Source organism: Ranitomeya variabilis, chromosome 2 (assembly GCF_051348905.1).
Source record: "Ranitomeya variabilis isolate aRanVar5 chromosome 2, aRanVar5.hap1, whole genome shotgun sequence".
Taxonomy (NCBI): Eukaryota; Metazoa; Chordata; class Amphibia; order Anura; family Dendrobatidae; genus Ranitomeya; species Ranitomeya variabilis.
This window is the reverse complement of record NC_135233.1, coordinates 462,748,092-462,755,608: the sequence shown is the minus strand read 5'-3', so window position 1 is coordinate 462,755,608 and position 7,517 is coordinate 462,748,092.

Genomic DNA, 7,517 nt, shown 5'->3' with positions numbered 1-7,517 from the left:
TTTTGTTTTTCTGCATGTTCAGCTTTGATGTGATCTATGGTTATAAATCAGATAATAGGTCAGAAACAAAAAAAAAAAAAAGATAACTCCCTGTTAAGACTAAAGGTACCTTCACACGAAACGACTTTGTAACGATATCGCTAGCGATCCGTGACGTTGCAGCGTCCTGGATAGCGATATCGTTTAGTTTGACACGCAGCAACGATCAGGATCCTGCTGTGATATCGCTGGTTGCTGAATAAAGTCCAGAACTTTATTTGGTCGTCAGATCGCCGTGTATCGTTGTGTTTGAAAGCAAAAGCAACGATACCAGCGATGTTTTACACTGGTAACCAGGGTAAACATCGGGTTACCAAGCGCAGGGCGGCGCTTAGTAACCCGATGTTTACCCTGGTTACCAGCGTAAAAGTAAAAAAAACAAACAGTACATACTCACCTGCGCGTCCCCCAGCGTCTGCTTCCTGACACTTACTGAGCGCCGGCCCTAAAGTGAAAGTGAAAGCACAGCGGTGACGCCACCGCTCTGCTGTTAGGGCCGGAGCTCAGTCAGTGTCAGGAAGCAGACGCTGGGGGACGAGCAGGTGAGTATGTACTGTTTGTTTTTTTTACTTTTACGCTGGTAACCAGGGTAAACATCGGGTTACTAAGCGCGGCCCTGCGCTTAGCAACCCGATGTTTACCCTGGTTACCCGGGGACCTCGGCATCGTTGGTCGCTGGAGAGCGGTCTGTGTGACAGCTCCCCAGCGATCAAACAGCGACGCTGCAGCGATCGGCATCGTTGTCGCTATCGCTGCAGCGTCGCTTCGTGTGAAGGTACCTTAACAAATTCTCAAGTAATGGGGCTGTTCTTTCAATAAATGTTGGTCTCCGACTGCTGATTATAAGGAATCAAAAAGCACTTACTCTCCTTCCCCGCGTTACTGGCGAGTCTCTGCTGTGACTCCCGGGGTTTGACACTGGCTACTGCCATGACGTCAGCGCCACAGCCAATGTCAGACCCCAGGAGCAGCGGCAGAGACTCCCCAGTAAACCAGAGGAAGAAGGAGCACAGAGCGTGGATCATTTCTGTATGTAATAACCTGCAGGAGGAGGCCATCAGTTATCGAAAAAGGGAACAACCCCTTTTAATCATCCTGGAGCCAACAATAAGCTGCACAACGTGGAGGCTACAGAACGTAAACATAGCAATATTTCTTTATGAAACCCAGTAGTAAAAATATCTTTAGCCCAATACATGTATTTAAGTATATATATAAAAGGAGATTTTTGTGTACTCACCGTAAAATCCTTTTCTCCGAGCCAATCATTGGGGGACACAGGACCATGGGTGTTATGCTGCTGCCACTAGGACACGAAGTAAACACAAAGAATAGCTCCTCCCCTGCAGTATACACCCTCCTGCTGGCTCTCAGTGAACCAGTTCGATAAAGCAGTAGGAGCTTAATATTTAACAAGGATGAACTATGTCAAAACCAAGTTAACTTACCAAAAAACCCAAAGCCAATAGGCTAACAGGGTGGGTGCTGTGTCCCCCAATGATTGGCTCGGAGAAAAGGATTTTACGGTGAGTACACAAAAATCTCCTTTTCTCCTACGCTTCATTGGGGGACACAGGACCATGGGACGTCCTAAAGCAGTCCCTGGGTGGGAAACAACTGCAATCGCTGCTTGTACCCACAAGTTACAGATGCGGCACAGCCGCCTGCAAAATTCGTCTGCCGACGGTCGCATCTGCCGAGGCTTGAGAGTGAATATGGTAATGTTTTGTAAAGGTATGCAGGATGGACCGAGTCGCAGCCTTACAAACTTGTGCTGCCGAAGCTTGGTGCCGGATGGCCCAAGACGCACCCACTGATCGAGTGGAGAGAGCCTTAATCCCTGCTGGGACAGGAAGACCTCTGACTCGGTAGGACTCTTGAATAGTCGAATGGATCCATTTGGCTATTATTGCCTTGGAAGCGGGAAACCCTTTCCTCGGTCCTTCCGGGAGCACGAATAGGGCATCTGACCTGCGGAAAGACGCTGTCCGTGAAATGTATCTCCTAAGAGCTCTCACTAAATCCAGTGTGTGAAGGGCCTTCTTGATGCGATGAACTGGTGCCGGACAGAGTGACGGTAAGACAATCTCCTCATTGAGATAAAAAGAGGATACAATTTTCGGTAGAAAAGAGGGGGGGATGTCCTCAAAACCACCTTATCCTCATGAAAATTCAGGAACGGAACTTGAGAGGACAGAGCCGCCAGCTCGGAGACTCGTCTAATAGAGGTGACCGCAACTAGAAAAGCAACTTTCCATGAAAGAAGAGACAGGGAAACCTCCTGTGGAGGTTCGAAAGGAGCCTGTTGCAAAACTCCGAGGACCAGATTAAGATCCCATGGTTCCAACGGCATCCTATAGGGGGGCGCCCGATGGAAGACTCCCTGAATAAACGTCTTGACCTGTAATCTGTTGGCAATCCTGCGTTGGAAGAGAACAGACAGGGCTGAGATCTGCCCCTTGAGAGAACTAAGGGCGAGACCCAAGTCCAAACCAGTTTGTAAGAACTCGAGAAAGGAAGGGATGGAAAAATGTAGGGGAGAACGTCCTTGGTCGCTACACCATGAAAAGAAAGTCTTCCAAGTGCGATGATAGATACGCATAGACGTAGGCTTTCTAGCGCTGATCATGTAGCTATGACTTCTGGAGAGAAACCTGCCTAGGTTAGGACACAGGACCTCTGCGTTCTGGTGGTAAAAGGGGCCTTGAGATAGCAGATCTGCGCGATTCGGTAGTCGCCAGGGAACATCAGCAACTAGTTGAACTAGTTTCGCGTACCACGCCCGGCACAGCCAATATGGTGCAATCAGGATTACTGGTACCCTCTCTGCTCTGATTTTCTTGATGACTCTCGGCAGGAGAGGAAGCGGGGGAAATATGTACGGAAGCCGAAAATGATTCCATGGGAGTACAAGAGTGTCTGCCCCGATGGCTGCCGGATCGTGGGACCGAGCCATGAAGTCGGGAACCTTGGAATTCAGCCGTGAGGCCATCAGATCCACGTCCAGGGTTCCCCAACGACAGCAGATCTGGTGGAAGATCTCCGGATGGAGAGACCACTCCCCGGAGTTGAGGCATTGCCGACTGAGGAAGGCTGCCTCCCAATTGTCCACTCCCGGGATGTGAACAGCAGAGATCATTGAGCGGTTTTCCTCTGCCCATCGGAGGATGTGGCCTACCTCTGTCATGGCCGCCCTGCTGCGGGTTCCCCCTTGGCGGTTGATGTATGCCACTGCAGTGGCGTTGTCGGACTGAATCCTGATTGGGCGACCTGCTAGGAAGGGATGGAACTGGAGAAGTGCCAGCCTGATCGCCCGGATTTCCAAGATGTTGATTGGAAGGCGTGATTCCTGGGGGGGACCAGCGGCCCTGAGCGGTGTGATGAAGGAACACCGCTCCCCAGCCTAGAAGACTGGCGTCTGTCATCACAACCTGCCAGTGTACTAGAAGAAAAGACTTCTCTTGATTCAGGGAGGATTTCAATGTCCACCTCCTGAGAGACTGTCTGACTCGCTGGGGAAGGAGGAACTGACGGTCTAGGGAGAATGGGTTACTGTCCCAAACAGCCAGGAGGGCAAGCTGTAGGGGATGGAGGTGTAGTTGGGCAAATAGAACCACCTCCATAGCTGCTACCATCCTGCCGAGGACTCTCATACTGAAGCGCAGAGAGTGAGAGCAAGGCTGAGAGAGCTTCTCGCTGTAAGACAGATCTTTTCCGGGGGAAGAAGAACCAAACCCCGGGACGAGTCGAGTATCATTCCTAGAAAGGAAATTCGCTGAGCCGATACTGGGGAAGATTTTTTGAAGTTTATCTTCCAACCCAGGCGAGAAAGGGTATCTATTGTGATGGCCACGGCTTCCCTGCAGGAGCGGAAAGAGGGCCTTTGATGAGGATATCGTCTAAATACGGGAGCGCCACCACTCCTCTGGTGTGGAGTATGGCCACGGCAGCCGCCATGACCTTGGTGAATACCCTGGGAGCGGTGGCGAGGCCGAAGGGCAGAGCAACAAATTGGAAGTGATCTTCCAGAACTGCGAAGCAAAGAAACCTTTGGTGAGAAGGTAAAATAGGAATGTGGAGGTATGCATCCTGGATGTCTATAGACGCCAGGAACTCGCCTTTTTCCATGGAGGCAATGACAAACCGTCGCACCCTGACGAACTTGTTCAGCAGTTTTAGGTCCAGTATGGGCCGTACTGTACCGTCCTTCTTTGGAACAATGAAGAGGTTTGAATAAAAACCTTGAAACCTTTCGCTTTGAGGGACCAGAATAACTCCTTTTCTCAGAGAGCTTATAGCTTTGAAGAACTCTGATGCTTTTGCCCTGGGAGGAGAAGACAGGAAAAAATGGTTTGGAGGACGAGATAAGAAATCTCTCTTGTATCCGGAGGACACTAGATCGCAGACCCACTCGTCGTGAACGACTGAGAGCCACGCGGCACTTAAGGAAAGCAGGCGGCCGCCTACTTTGAGGGTGTCCCCCCGGATATCGCAGGGAGTCATTGTGTGGAAGGTCTGCCCGTTCTGGCGCCTCTGGATCCCGGCTGCCTTGGCCTGCCTCTCCATGAAGGGGAAGGCTTAAAAGAGGCCTGTGAACCTCTGTCTCCACGTTGTGCCCGGCCAGAACCGGGAGATGTGGAAGTAGAGGACCAGTTTGAGTTGTAACGAAAAAAAAAAAAAAAAAAAAATCGGGACCGAGCCTGTGGTTGCAGGTTCCGAAAGGGCAGAGAGGGTCTCTGTTGTGGAAGAAATTTACTCTTCCCTCCAGTGGCGTCAGAAATTAACTGGTCGAGCTTTTCGCCAAAAAGGCGACCGCTCTGATATGGGAGAGAAGTCAATGACTTTGTGGAAGTAGAATCCGCACGCCAGTCCCTGAGCCATAAGGACCTCCGGATGGTGATGGCATTTGCTGCTGCTTGAGAAGCGCAGTCAGCGGCATCCAGGGACGCGGTGACTACAAAATCTCCAGCTCTGGCTATCTGAGTAGCGAGGTCTGCTATCTCGGGGGGGGGGGGGGGGGGGGGAGATTGGTATCCAGTACTGCTGAAGACAAGACCTCAGCCCAGTGGGTCATAGCCTTAGCCACCCACGTAGTGGCAAAAGATGGAAAGAGTGCGGCCGCTGAGGCTTCAAAAGCTGAACGCGCCATATTGTCGATCGGTTGGATTTTTAATAGAGGCGCCCTCCGAGGATAAAACAGATTTCGCAGCCAGGCGCGATACCGGAGGATCTACTGGGGGAGATTGTGACCAATCTTTTCTTAGATCCTGGGCAAAGGGATATTTGGATTCCATGGGCTTCTGCCCTGTGAATCGTTTATCTGGACGGATCCTGGGAGATTCAACAATTTGCTTAAACTCGGGATGAGTGGCGAACACTCTGTGAGCTCGTTTGGTCCTCTTAAAGGACACGGCATGATCCGTTTTAGATAAGGGTTCCTCCTCAAGTCTCAAAGCCTTATTCACTGACTCAATTAGAGAGTCGAGAGTCTCCTGATCGTGATGAAATTCCTGATCTAGGGACGTATCAGAATCTTCCTCTGAAACAGGTTCTCTACTAGCCCCAATGGAAGGGGAGCGACAAATGGAGCTCTCAGGACCCGAAAACCGGTGATATGCCATATCCCCAGACTGAGTCCTTTTCCAGGAAGAGTGAGAACTCCTTGGCAAGGTACGACCCCTGGAGTACGAGGGGTTCTGACCATCGGAAGTGTCGTCCGTATTAGTGCCCTGGTTAGAGGAAGGGTCTCCGAACGAGTCTAACGCTTTTGCCAGGGATGCCATAGACCGGGAAAGGGAGGTAGCCCACTGAGGGGGACTAGGCTCACTGGGTTCAGTATCAGCAACAGGTGGTTCCTGAGCCGTCACCGGTTCACAAGCTGTGCATAATGCAATATTGTGACCCCGGGGTAATGATACCTTACAAGAGGTACATGCAGCGAAAAATACAGTGTGGGTTTTGAGACATAGTAAAGCCTGGAGGAAAGCGCTTACTAGCAGGGGAAGGGTTAAGCTATGTTTCTGGAGCTTATCCATGGTCCTGTGTCTTGAGTCCCCAGGGGAGGTCCACAGTGTGATGCCACGGGAGTTATGCACAGGAATCGCTAATCCTGAAGGCTGTGATTGAAAAGGCTGGAGCAGCGCTGCAGCATCAGCCCTGTGGGTGTACCAAGATGGCCGCCGAGATCAGGAAGTGAGTATCTCAGGGAACGCCAGAAAGCGCCAGAAAGTGGGCGGCGGTAACTGCCGGTGGGCGTGGCCAAAACTCCGGCCTGTATGAAAGGGAAAAGCCGGGGGCTAAAATTTAAACCTGTGGTTGCGGCCTGCAGCGCCGCCACCGCTATTAGTGCCATTCTTAAGCCACACTCTCTGAAGGAATTGCCGCACTGCAGCCCACCCACGGACCCGGGCTTTAAGGTCCGGACCTCCCATATTCCAGGGACCAGGACCCCCCAAGCACCTCGGCCCCTGCAGTGTACTCACGGTAGATGCGGTGGGCTGGTGCTCAATCCACCGTCGCCATAGTCAGGGAGGGGGTGGAGAGCTTCTGCCGCCATGCGTCATCCGCTATATCAGTGGTGATGCAGAGGGGGGCTGCACGGACGCCATACATAATATGTCCGGCTGTGCACCTGGCTCCAGGAGAGGTAGATGGAGGGCTACTCCATGTGGTCGCCTGCTATGGAGGGGGGGAGATCGGAACGTGAAGGAACAGTCACCCGCAAGATGAGCTCAGGGCTGGCATCCAATGTTGCAGGAAAGGATACGGGAGGAACGCTCCACGTACTTGCCTGTTGATGGTTCGGGGGAGATCGGAGCCTAGAAAGGATCCGTCGCCCCCATTTGCTCCGTTAAAGGAAAAAAATAGAACAAAAAAATAAAAAACGGTGGGGTCTGAAACAGACCCAAGTGCCTCCTACAGACACCAAGCAAGAACTGGTTCACTGAGAGCTAGCAGGAAGGTGTATACTGCAGAGGAGGAGCTATTCTTTCCGTGTTACTTAGTGTCCTCCTAGTGGCAGCAGCATAACACCCATGGTCCTGTGTCCCCCAATGAGGCGTAGGAGAAAAAAAAAAAAAAAAGTCCCGAGTGGTGAACAACCCCTTTAAAATCACCCAAATCTTTGTGGCCTCTGTAATACGGCACAAGAAATGGTTAACTGAGATCAATGAAGGTCAGCAGAAAGTACAGAAGTGAAGAAAGCCACGAGCACGGAGGCACCTTAACTAGTGATGAGCGAGTGTACTCGCTGCTCGGGTTTTCCTGAGCACACTCGGGTGGTCTCCGAGTATTTGTCAGTGTTCGGAGATTTTGTTTTCCTTGCCGCAGCCGAATGATTTACAGCTGTTAGCCAGCCTGAGTACATGTGGGGGTTGCCTGGTTGCTAGGGAATCCCCACATGTACTCAGGCTGGCTAGTAGCTGTAAATCATTCAGCTGCAGTGATGAAAACTTAATCTCCGAACACTAACAAATACT